The sequence below is a fragment of the Cetorhinus maximus genome, unplaced genomic scaffold (genome assembly GCF_964194155.1).
Source record: "Cetorhinus maximus unplaced genomic scaffold, sCetMax3.hap1.1 HAP1_SCAFFOLD_1774, whole genome shotgun sequence".
NCBI classification, from domain to species: Eukaryota; Metazoa; Chordata; class Chondrichthyes; order Lamniformes; family Cetorhinidae; genus Cetorhinus; species Cetorhinus maximus.
The window spans coordinates 46,330-60,000 of record NW_027597714.1 but is presented as its reverse complement, the minus strand read 5'-3'; positions in this window follow the sequence as shown (position 1 = coordinate 60,000).

Genomic DNA, 13,671 nt, shown 5'->3' with positions numbered 1-13,671 from the left:
GTGTGTGTGTGCATTGCATTTGTATTAATTTATTTCCTTGGGTTTTTAGTAACTAATAAACTCACTCCTTCTTTAACTCAGGATAGCCTGGTTAAATTGGCTCCTTTTAAAATATAAATACATTTGGACTGAGAAAAGGCATCCACAAGGGAAGGGGTCCTTTTCAGATTAACCTTGTTGCGACCGACCGAGGGGGCAGGATAAAGCATGGGAGCCAGTTCATCACTCCTTACCCGGGAGCTTAACAATTTGGGCTCTCGTTTAGGAAGTTAACGAGTTTGGAGGACTTCACGTGGCGACCGGTGGTAACTATATGGAATTGTATATGAAATTTTATATGGTGGTCTTATATGTAATCGTATATGTGGTCTTGCATTTAATTTTATATGTAACTTCATATGAAATCTTAAATGGAATCTTATATGTAATCTTATATATAATATTATATAGAATCTTATATGGTGACCTTATGTGCAATCTTATTTACAATCTTATGTGGAACGTTAAATGTAATCTTATATGTTAATCTTATAAATAATCTTAAATGTTAACCCTATATGGCAATCTTATATGTAATCTTATGTAAGGGTGGTGCTGTTGTTGTCTGGTGTACTGACCTCTACCTCACAGAGACTGAGCATCAATTCTCAGACACTTCCTCCTACCTCCCCCTAGACCATGACCCCACCACCGAACATCAAGCCATTGTTTCCAGGACTGTCACTGACCTCATCTCCTCTGGGGATTTTCCCTCCACAGCTTCCAACCTCATAGCTTCCAAACCTCGGACGGCCCGCTTCTACCTCCTACCCAAAATCCACAGACAGGACTGTCCCGGTAGACTGATTGTGTCAGCCGGTTCCTGCCCCACGGAACTCATTTCTTGCTATCTAGACTCCATTCTCTCTCCCCTTGTCCAGTCTCTTCCCACCTACATCTGTGATTCCTCTGACGCCCTACATCATATCAACAATTTCCAGTTCCCTGGCCCCAACCGCCTCCTCTTCACCAAAAAGAGACAGGCATAACTGGGGCCCATGCGGGTACCCATAGCCACACCTTTTATTTGGAGGAAGTGAGAGGAGTTTTAAGGAGAAATTGTTCAGTGTGAGAACAAGTTCAGCCAGACGGAGGAGAGTAGTGGTGGATGGGGATTGTTCGGGCCTCTGTTCGAGGAAGAAGCTAAGGGCCCTCGGACCATCCCGGTGGGGGATGGAGGTGTAGAGGGATTGGACGTCCATGGTGAAGAGGAGGTGGTTGGGGCCAGGGAACTGGAAATTGTTGAAATGATGTAGGGTGTCAGAGGAATCACAGATGTAGGTGGGAAGGGACTGGACAAGGGGAGAGAGAATGGAGTCAAGATAGCAAGAAATGAGTTCCGTGGGGCAGGAACAGGCTGACACGATCGGTCTGCCAGGACAGTTCTGTTTGTGGATTTTGGGTAGGAGGTAGAAGCGGGCCATCCGAGGTTGGGAGACTATGAGGTTGGAAGCTGTGGAAGGAAGATCTCCAGAGGAGATGAGGTCAGTAACAGTCCTGGAAACAATGGCTTGATGTTCAGTGGTGGGGTCATGGTCCAGGGAGAGGTAGGAGGAAATATCTGCAAGTTGACGCTCAGCCTCTGCGAGGTAGAGGTCAGTGCGCCAGACAACAACAGCACCACCCTTGTCAGCGGGTTTGATGACAATGTCGGGGTTGGACCTGAGAGAACGGAGTGCAGCAAGTTCAGAGAGAGACAGGTTAGAGTGGGTGAGAGGAGCAGAGAAATTGAGATGACTAATGTCACGCCGACAGTTCTCAATGATCCACTCCTCCATCACCCCCAACCTCCCACCCCCTTCCAACGGCACCTTCCCATGCAACCGCAGAAGGTGTAACACCGGCCATTTTACTTCCCCCCTCCTCACCGTCCAAGGGCCCAAACACTCCTTTCAGGTGAGGCAGATCTTCCCTTGCACTCCCCTCAATTTAGTCTACTGCATTCGTTGCTCCCAATGCGGTTTCCTCTACACTGGAGAGACCAAACGCAGACTGGGTGACCGCTTTGCGGAACACCTTCGGTCTGTCCGCAAGCATGACCCTGACCTCCCTGTCGCTTGCCATTTCAACACTCCACCCTGCTCTCTTGCCCACATGTCCGTCCTTGGCTTGCTGCATTGTTCCAGTGAAGCTCAACGCAAACTGGAGGAACAGCACCTCATCTTCCGACTAGGCACTTTACAGCCTTCCGGACTTAACATTGAATTCAACAACTTCAGATCATGAAATCTCTCCTCCATCCTCACCCCTTTTTTAATCCAATTACTTATTTACTTATTTTTATTGTATATATTTATATTTTATTTATTCATTCAGTTTTTTTTTATACTTAATTCTACCTACACCCCTCCAGCACCTTCTTTAGTCATTAACACTCCCTTTGCCTTGTGTCCGTGACATCTTTGTCCAATTTCTCCTCAGCACCCATCTATCGCTGACCTTCTATCTTTCTCCACCCCCTCTTAAACAGTACAAAATCCATCACGCGTCTACTTCTCTTTAGCTCTGGAGGCGTTAACTCTGTTTCCCTCTTCCACAGACGATGCCAGACCCGCTGAGTTGTTCCAGAATTTCCTGTTTTTATTTCAGATTTCCAGCACCTGCAGTATTTTGCTTTTGTACATATCTGTAAACCTGACAAAGGGTCGGGAGTGGTCACCTTTAACAAGCGCGACTATGTCAACAAAACACACACCTTTCTTAGTGACAGGTCCAAATTCGTACCCATTGGACCTGCCACTCATCATGATCCAACAACCTTGCTCGAAAGCAAGCTAAAAAATATGCTTGCTGCACTTGTGTAAGAGTATCTGAATTGTAGGAAACTCTTTCGAGTTATCAACAGTCACAGATTGCAACTCTTTCGAGTACAATCACAGTTCTTGGTTTCCGGGAGTGGGACATGAACCCACAACCCTCTGATTCAAAGGCGAGGGTGCTATGAACTGAGCCACAGCTGACACCCAATTGGTAGTTAAACATTGGTAGTTGAATGCCCAGTGATGGGCATTAATTATTCCAACTGAATAGAATAAAATGGAAGTGCTGGAACACTTTGTGTGGAAGCTACCTGGAAGTCAGTAGCACTGAGGAATTGTCTTGGAAATAAACCAACTTTAACCAAGAGACCAGCCCGGATTAATCCTTCCACCACAACCTCTTATTGCGAGTAACATCATGAAGCTATTAATGTATGTAATATTGTTGGAAAATATTTTTCTTTTAAAATAGAGGTTTAGTCTGCGGATGTGCCTTAATTGGATTAAATCCAGCTGGTCTGAGTGCTTTTATATGTACTAGTTTTGATATGTAAGAGAAGTAGAGTGTATTTGCATTTTCTGAATAGGACATTCAAGAAGTGGGGTGGAAACTGACACCTATCTAACAGCTACCAAGCCATATGTTTACATTACTAATAAAATTGGTACTATGAAAGGAGTTTTATTGTTAGAAGTGGCTGGTGATGTAACGAGAATTCGCATTCAATGGGTGGTGGTAGGTGTAACTTCAGCAGTTTTCGGGTGCGCAGGGCAGAGGCAACGTGAGATCAAAAGGCAGCTGTCAGCCTCCAACAGGCTCCACAGGAACCAAAGTGGAAAGAACCTCATTTTGAATTCGTAAAGTGAAAATGCTTTGCTTGGTGTTTTTGGTTAAGTCTATGGGTTACTGTTGCCTTAATGGCGATTAGTTTGGGAATTTGTTGAAAGTGATGATAGTAGTAATTTGTAGCCATGTGTATATATATTTTAACCCGTGTAAGTTAATAAAATGCTTCATTTAGTTTAATGTAAAACCTCGGGAACTGGTGGTCTGATTCCTGAATTTAGAATCGCATCTCAAACATAAGACTTAAAATTATAGGTTTTGACAGTTGTTTCAAGTTCCCCTCTGGGATTTTTAAATAACTCAGCTGTACCGACTGCAGCAGTCGTAACAAAGAACGACGAGCTGCTGTGTGACATATACGACAAGGGCCGTCCTCATGGTTTGCTACGTCCGTGTATGTATGGGCTGCCCAAGACACACAAAAGTGATCAAAAACAAAAAAACTACTGCGGATGCTGGAAATCCAAAACAAAAACTGAATTACCTGGAAAAACTCAGCAGGTCTGGCGGCATCGGCGGAGAAGAAAAGAGTTGACGTTTCGAGTCCTCGCGACCTTCTGCTGAAGGGTCATGAGGACTCGAAACGTCGACACAAAATCGTGTGTAAATGGACATCACTTTTATGTATGACCAGTTCTGCACAACGTCATTTGGCCAATTGGTTGGGTGAATGGTGACAACCAGTTTTGAGCAAGTTTTCCACAGGCGCGGTGAAGGATTCCTCCACATTTGCGAAGCCCATACAGGGCTTGCACATCGAAAGCAATGTTGTGCCCATGTGCCCATTTGACATTGCTAGCCTAGCCACCAGTGTTCCGCTTAAGGAAGCCATAGGTATTTGCGCTGCAGCACTATATCATGGAGATCTAGACCCCCTCGCCATCGCGTGAGTGGGTACTCCATTGAACTTATGAACTCGGCGACTCACGCAGTTGAATTCAGTTTTTAGCGGCACCATGTGTGCCCAAATAGGTGGTGTTGCTATGGGATTCCCCTCTAGGCCCAGCTCTCACTGGTTTCCACGAGAAACGCATCTTTGATGGAATGACACCCAACCTCCTACCCCTCGCATGTGTTCGAGATGATACGTTTGCTATATTTGAATCCACAGCAGCGTGTAAGAATTTCCTTACTCCCCTTAATGGGCTCCAATCCTGCACTCAAATTCGCCATTTGAAATGGTGCAGTCAAGTGAACTCCCGGGCTGTCCACCGCAAGCCGACTTTCACTGTTATAAACGCTTTAATCACAGGAAATGGTTCACCTTGGTGGGCTAAGAACATTCTGGAAGAATTTGTGTTGTTTTTCTAAAAGACCCTGCCCCTTAAAGGGCTAAGGCGAGGACCTTGGTGGCTGCTGTTGCCAGAAAAGACGGCACTTTACAGGAAAAGGTAATTAAGTAGTTTTAAAGATGGCGGAGACCTCTTGACCCTCTAGACTTAACCAGGTACCGGGCGAAGCATTTTTGCCGTACGAATTCAAAAATGAGGTTCTTTTCACTTTGGTTCCTGTGGAGACGGTTGGACGCTTACGGCGGACTGTTTACAAAAGGGTCACATGGCGGTTGTGTCTTTAAAAGGAAAACATGCCTGGAAAGCTGGCTTTGGTTTTGCTTTGGTGGGGGAAGGGGAGGCGGGGGGTGCCAAAGAAGGATCAGCTGCTTGGGAAAGGAAGACAGCAGCTTTTCACAAGCGAACAGGAGCTGCCCCTAAGTCGCTCTACGTGCTGAAGGTGAGTACCCGCAGTTTTTCCTCGAGTCCTCCTGGAAAGCAGTGCAAGAGTCATCGATGGTTCAGCAGACAGTACTGAGAGACCAATCACATAACCCGGACACCATTTCAAGGACTCCGCAATCTATCCTTTTCCCTCGAGCCACTGGCTTTTAAGCTTTTGGGAGAATTCTTCTATGTATAATTTGCAAGTTAAATGGCTGTAATAATAGACCCCGCTAAACAGTCTCGCATTCCAGTCTCGAAACTTTTCCAAAAATCTTAATGGGTAAACAATTGCCCCTGATGAATTGTGTTTTTTTTCTTTAAGATTTTCATATTGTGATTTATTATAAAGTTCAAATCTCCCGGTTAGCCCTGCCTCTGTTTGTACCTGGGGTGGGTCTTGCAATACACATACAAATGACCCCCAACATACATTTCAAAATCTCGTGATGCCAGTGCCAAGCTCAGCTTCTTTCTCAACGGTGGAGAGTATTTTTTGTTGACGGGCGTTTAGCTTCTTTGAGAAATAACCCACAGGCTTTTCAAGGCCTGCGTCATCTCCCTGCAAACAATACAGGACCAATACCCACGTCACGCGCATCAATAGCCAATTTAAACTGCTTGGCATAATTCGGTGTCGCTAAAACTGGCCCTGTTGCCAATGCAGTTTTCAGATTTCTGAATGCTTTTTTGGCACTGTTACACCCAATTGAACTTCTTGTTCTCTTTTGAGTTCAGTTAATGGAGCAATCACACTGCTAAAGTTTGTCATGATCTTTCTGTTTAAAAAAAACCCATTAATTCCCAGAAATCGTGAAACTTCCCTTTTACGTTGAAGGCGCAGGGAAGCTCGTCAATCGTCTTTATTTTCACATCCTGTGGGTCCATCTTCCCACGTCCAACTTTGTGGGCCAAATATGTGACCTGTACTCTCCCAAATTCACTCTTAACCAAGTTCACTGCCAACTTAGCTCCTTGTAGACAATCGAATAGCTCTGCCAGATGCTGTAAGTGCTCCTCCCATGTTTGATTGAATGCCACCGGATCATCAATGTGCACAGCGCAGTGACACAGTCCGGCAATAACCTCATCCGTTAGTCTCTGGAAGGTTGCTGGTGCATTTTTTCTGAAGGGGAGTATCTATCTCCACTTGGAGAGGCAAGGTTTGATCAGGGATAGTCAGCATGGCTTTGTCAGAGGGAGGTCATGCCTAACAAATTTGATTGAATTTTTTGAGGAGGTGACCAGGTGTGTAGACGAGGGTAGTGCAGTTGATGTAGTTGATATGGATTTCAGCAAAGCCTTTGACAAGGTCCCACGTGGGAGACTTATAAAGAAGGCAAATGCACATGGGATACAGGGTAATTTGATAAGGTGGATTAAAAATTGGCTTAGCTGTAGGAAGCAGAGGGTGATGACAGAAGGATGCTTTAGTGACTGGAAGCCAGTGTCCAGTGGCGTACCACAGGGATCTGTGCTGGGTCCCCTATTATTTATCATTTATATAAACGACATAGATGACCATGTTGGGGGTAGGATTAGTAAGTTTGCAGATGACACAAAGACTGGCCGGGTGGTTAACAGTGAGGTTGAGTGTCTTGGGCTACAGGAAGATATAGACGGGATGGTCAGATGGGCAGATAAGAGGCAGATGGAGTTTAACCCTGAAAAGTGTGAGGTGATACACATTGGAAGGAGTAATTTGACAAGGAAGTATTCAATGAACAGCATGACACTAGGAAGTTCTGAGGAACAAAGGGACCTTGGCGTGTGTGTCCATAGATCTCTGAAGGCGGAGGGGCATGTTAGTGGGGTGGTGAAAAACGCATATGGGACACTTGCCTTTATCAATCGAGGTATAGATTACAAAAGTAGGGAGGTCATGTTGGAGTTGTATAGAACCTTGGTGAGGCCACAGCTGGAGTACTGTGTGCAGTTCTGGTTGCCACATTATAGGAAGGATGTGATTTCACTGGAGGGGGTGCAGAGGAGATTCACTAGGATGTTGCCTGGGACAAAACATTTAAGTTATGAAGAGAGGTTGGATAGACTTGGGTTGTTTTTGTTGGAGCAGAGAAGACTGAGGGGTGACCTGATCGAGGTGTACAAGATTATGAGGGGCCATGGACAGGGTGGATAGGGAGCAGCTGTTCCCCTTTAGTTGAAGGGTCAGTCACGCGGGGGCATAAGTTCAAGGTGAGGAGCAGGAGGTTTAGGGAGGGGGATGTGAGGAAAAGCTTTTTTACCCAGAGGGTGGTGAGGGTCTGGAATGCGCTGCCTGGGAGGGTGGTGGAGGTGGGTTAGCCTCACATCCTTTAAAAAGTACCTGGATGAGCACTTGGCACGTCATAACATTCAAGGCTATGGGGCCGAGTGCCGGCCAATGGGATTAGGGAGGTAGGTCAGGTGTTTCTCACTCTTCTGCAGTGTGGGATTCTGTGATTTTTTTCATACCAAACGGCATGACTTTGAACTGATAGAGCCCATCCGGTGTACCACAAGCTGAAACTTCTTTCACCCTTTCCGATAGAGGTCCTTGCTAATATCCTTTCAGCAAGTCGGTCTTAGTGATGAACTTTGACGGTCCCACTTTCTCAATGCGGCCTTCCAAACGTGCAACAGGACATGAATCTGCTTTTGCCCCTTCTCGATAATCCACCCACAGCCTTTCAATCGCATCCGGCTCTGATCCCGTCGCAAGAGGTAACCCCCAATTGCTGCAACTCAACTCGATCATGTCATTCCTTGAGCGTAAGCTCAATTTCCTTCCGCACTTGCGATAACTTTACTGGATTCAGCCTATAAGGACGTTGTTTGATTGGAACAGAACTCCCCACATCTACATCACGTACAGCTACCTTTGCATTTTCCCAAAAATTATCCCCACAGATAGTCCAATGTGACTGCAATAGCTCTCCCAAGTCACCTCGACGCTTCTGCGGAAGGCTGCTCAGTATTACGTCACATTCTTAAGCGCTACCCCATTCTCCAACTGAATTGGAGGAAAGTCAATTCCAGAATTTTCCTTCCCAACTCCCTTTCCCTGATTCATCAGTTTTAATGCTTCTTTTCTGGTTACCCCCCACCCCCCTCTCGAAGCACTCTTTAAGCATATTCATGGAGAGGTGGTGGTGTAGCGGTATTATCACTGGACTCATAGTTCAGGGACCCAAGGTAGTGCTCTGGCTACTTGGGCTCAAATCCCCCTTTGGTAGATGGTGAGAGCTGAACTCGATAGAAAAATATTTGGAATTAAAAAGCCCGATCGTGAAACAATCATTGTAAAAATCCATCTTGTTCACTGATGTCCTTTAGCGGAGGGAAATCTGCTGTCCTTACCCAGTCTGGGCCTACACGGTGACTCCAGACCCACAGCAACGTGGTTGACTCTTAAATGCCCCATCTGAACAAGGGATGGGCAATAAATGCTGGGCCCAGCCAGCGGTGCCCACATCCCATGAAAGAATGATGAGAAAGACTGTCACGCCCTCCCGATTTTTCTTCTATCCGGGGCAGAATCTTCTGCCAGTCCGAGGGGGGGGGTGTCGGGCGGGAGAGGGCGCGGGCGCGATTGGTGCCCCCGATCGGGTCCGCGCCGCCATTTTGCGTGGGCGGGGCCAACTGAGGCCCGCCTAGCGTGACGGGCGCCCGGAAGGGCTGAGCGCTCCTTGTGCGGGCCGGGGATGGTGGTGGTGGTGGTGGTGGTGGTGGGGGTGGGATGGAGGAGGGGTGTATTGCCTGAGTCGAGGCCTGCACCCTTTGAGGTGGTGCCTCGGGGAGATTATTTTTAAGTCCAAAAAGCCTGATAAAGTGGCGGGAAAATTTTTATGACACGTCCCCTCGTGTGGAACAGTCATGTGAGCTGGGACATGTCAACGAAGTTTAATAAGAACGGAAAATGAGGTCGGGGACACACACCCGATGTTACCAGGCGACACTTTACCCCTCGGCGAGTGGGACCCCGCCCCCGCTCGCCGAGCCAAAGATTCAGCCCCACCCCCACCACCCCCACACCCAGAGCTCTTCCGAAATAATTCACTTCACTTCATTTCTTTCCAATTCGGGAAAGGACCACGAAACCTGGCTTTTATCGGTCTGCCCGATACAAGTATTTTTTCCCTGGCTCCGGAACTAAGAGTCTTTGCCTTCCCGTCTGCTTCTATCTCCGTCACCTGCTGTAATCTTTTTGAACTCTCTTTAGCTAATTCCCAGTCTCTGTTAATTTTTCCCTGAACCTCGATACATAAGCCCCGAGAGTGCGGTTTGTGAACAGGCTGGTTGGTGTAGCTGCTTTGTCTTCAGGTCTTTCTTTTCTTTTAACTCTATCGATTGCCTTGAACGAAACACTTCAGCTCCATCCTCTCCTCCTGGACAGCCTGATCGCAGACAGTATCGGCTCATTATCCTTCAGCCTCTTTGCCCTCGACCACCCCTGCTCCTGTCTCAACTCAGGAGCCTGCGATCGTGTCGCCCACACGGTCTGGGAACAAAGAAATCCAGAACTTTCCTCCGGCAAGACTTCTGTGGCCACAGGCTGTTCAGCTACAGTAGGCCTCGCCAACCCCTGTGAGCCAGCTAATATCACTTTCCTAAGGTAAACTGAGCCCCTGAGATAGGCAATTTCTCCACTCCTCCTACAATCGCTTCAACTGTTTTTCGAGCGACCGGTCAAATTCACCTTACGCAATGGAATGCTTTTTTATTCCTCCGTGAATTCCCCTCACTAGTAACTTTCTTCCTGCAAAATTCCCTCTGGACAAGAAATATCACGATCCCATAAGGTTAAGGATTGACTGGCACCTGTTATCCCTTTAAAATTTGCACACCTTTGACCTGAAAGACTCTTCCCTCACAGGTGAAATCTTTAAACATGTCTGCAACCTGCCCTCCAATATTCCTTTGAATCAGCTGTCAACCCACTTTCACACCATCGCCTGATACTTGTGCTTGCTTTTTCTGCCTTGTTCTAAGGCCCCTGACTTTACAGCACCTTTCGCAGTCCCTACTGCTCCACAAGGTCTCCCACGTATCCCCCACCCCGCAGCACACTGACTTGGTGAGGCCAGTCTCATCGCAATGAAAACATTTCGGGTTTCTGACATCCTTTCCACACTCGGCGCCTTCTTTCCTAGTCGGAGGCGGGAAAGGGTGTTGAATAAACAGGTCTTAATCTATGGGCCAGCTCTCGATCGTCTGCTCTCTCCCCTGCTGGCTGCCTGCCTGCCTAGCAGTTTGAACATTTTGTTCCTCCACATGGGTTCTCATGACCTAAGAAAGTGAATCCTTAAATTCTTCCAAAAGGATTACTTCCCGAAGGGCATCATAGGTTCCCTCTATTGGTAGTGCCCTTATCCACCTGTCATAATTACTTTGTTTGACTCTTTCAAACTCAATGTAAGTCTGTCCAGGTTGTTAACCCATATTTTGAAAGTTCACTCTCTATGCCTCTGGAACCAACTCATAGGTACTCTGAACAGCCTTCTTCACTGTTTCATATTCCCCAGATATTTCTTCTGACAGCAATGCATATACCTCATTAGCTGTACCCACCAACATAAGCTGTAAAAGCAATGTCCAAATTTCTTTTGGCCATTTCTTCATTTTTCTTTTATTCGTTCACAGGATGTGGGCATCGCTGGCTGGGCCCAGCATTTATTGCCCATCCCTAATTGCCCCTTGAGAAGGTGGTGGGGGTGAGCTGCCTTCTTGAACTGCTGCAGTCCATGTGGTGTAGGTACATCCACAGTGCTGTTAGGGAGGGAGCTCCAGGATTTTGACCTAGCAACAGTGGAGGAACGGCTGATATATTTCCAAGTCAGGCTGGTGAGTGGCTTGGAGGGGAACTTCCAGGTGGTGGTGTCTCCACCTTTCTGTTGCCCTTGTCCTTCTAGGTAGTAGTGGTTGTGTGTTTGGAAGGTGCTGTCAAAGGAGCCTTGGTGAATTCCTGCAGTGCATCTTGTAGATGGTACACACACTGCTGCTACTGTGCGTCGGTGGTGGAGGGAGTGAATGTTTGTGGATGGGGTGTTGATCAAGCGGGGCTGCTTTGTCCTGGACGGTGTCGAGCTTCTTGAGCGTTGTGGGAGCTGCACTCATCCAGGCAAGTGGGGAGTATCCCATCACACTCCTGACTTGTGCCTTGTAGATGGTGGACAGGCTTTGGAGAGTCAGGAGGTGAGTTACTCTCCGCAGGATTCCCAGCCTCTGACCTGCTCTTGTAGTCACTGTATTTATATGGCTGGTCCAGTTCAGTTTCTAATCAGTGGTAACCCCCCAGGATGTTGATAGTGGGGGATTCAGCGATGGTAATGCCTTTGAATGTCAAGGGGCGATGGTTGGATTCTCTCTTGCTGAAGATGGTCATTGCCTGGCATTCATGATGGTGTGAATGTTACTTGCCACTTGTCAGCCCAAGCCTGGATATTTTCCAGGTCTTGCTGCATTTGGACATGGACTGGCTTCAGTATCTGAGGAGTCACGAATGGTGCTGAACATTGTGCAATCATCAGCGAACATCCCCACTTCTGACCTTATGATGGAAGGAAGGTCATTGATGAAGCAGCTGAAGATGGTTGGGCTGAGGACACTATCCTGAGGAACTCCTGCAGTGATGTCCTGGAGCTGAGATGACCGACCTCCAACAACCACAACCATCTTCCTTTGTGCTCGGTATGACTCCAACCAGTGGAGAGTTTTGCCCCTGATTCCCATTGACTCCAGTTTTGCTAGGGCTCCTTGATGCCACACTCGGTCAAATGCTGCCTCGATGTCAAGGGCAGTCACTCTCACCTCACCTCGGGAGTTCAGCTCTTTTGTTCATATTGGAACCAAGGCTGTAATGACCTGTTTAGCTATCCTCCCAAATGAGATAAAGAATGCTTAGACATCCCTTTCTTCAAATTGCGTAAGAGCTTGTACAAATTTATACATCTCCCCACTGAGTTCTGATCTGGAAATAAGTCCTTCCTCACCTTCTAGTGTCTCCATTTTAACTGCCAACTTTTTGAGCTGGAATTCTCTGTCTCTCTCTTTTCCCTTTCTCCTCCTTTACCAACCTCGCCATTTCCAATTCCCTTTCCTCCCTCCTTTCCTCTCGTTCTCTTGTCTTTTCTCTCTCCTGCCTTTCTGCCAGGTGCCTTTGGAATGACCTTTCACTCTGCCCCTAGCCATTGCAATTCCAATTCTCCCTCTTTTCCTATCTCTTTTGTGTTCCAATTCAAGTTTTTTTTTGTTTCAGTTCCATTGCTTGCTCAAATTCATTTGTAACTGAGGTCTCACTGCCTCCAGTTGCCTCTCGTTAGTTTTAGGTACCCCTTGCAATTTCAAAAGCTACACTGTTACTTCAATTGCATCTGCTTTCCCTCCCTCTGTGGTTAACCTCCACTGCAAATTGTCCGCCGATACTGTTAACTTAGCTTTAGTTACCTTTTGTAAACCCTACAACATTATATCCTCTACTCCTAGACAAGTCTTAGCAACTGCCATAGCCATTGGGCTGCCCTCCCATTTTAAAATCTCTCAATAACGCCCCGGGTCCCAGTGTACTCCTCACCCTTGAGGTCTTTAAATTCACCAATTCCAAGCCAACCAAGGAATTAATCTTTTAATATCCCGCAAATAGCCCCCAACTGTGTTACGGCACAACCGATGGTAAGTGACGAGCGGCCCAAATGGGGAACAGAGGGAAAACTGGCAAAACGGATTTGCGATTTGTATAGTATGAAGAGTGGTTCTGAAATCAGGACATGATGTCCCTGACTACTTGTGGTGATTTTATAGTGAACACTTATTAAAGAAAATTGAGGGGGAAAAAAAACACAGTGACACCTTTAAACACACGAATGGATTCACACGGGAAACAGGAATTCAAAACATTTCCGCGGGATCTTAACTTAATTGCCCTCAGAGGTAAGCTGCCTCTGTTATGTTCAGCAACTATCCCTTATAGATTCCAACATCTGTAGTATTCCAGTAATTTTTATCACACAGTGCCTTTTCTTTCCCCCCTTGGGGTATCCTCTGAGGCTGATACAAATTGGTTCTCCAGGCCTGGCCTTGTTCACACGGTCTTCTGGGACCGCTAGCCTGCAGTCTTCTGGGAGATCCAAACAGCTACCCACCTCCCTCGCATAGGCTTCAGCATTTCCTTAAATGGGTTAATCCCCCTTTGATCTCACAATTGACTAAACCAGCCAGTTCAGAAATGCTTTCTTCCCGGACTTGATTAGACTCTTCTTTACTCTAACTTTTGGGTATTTGTTTAAAAAAAAGAGTAAACTTACCCTATCTTTAGCTAATTTACTTACACCTT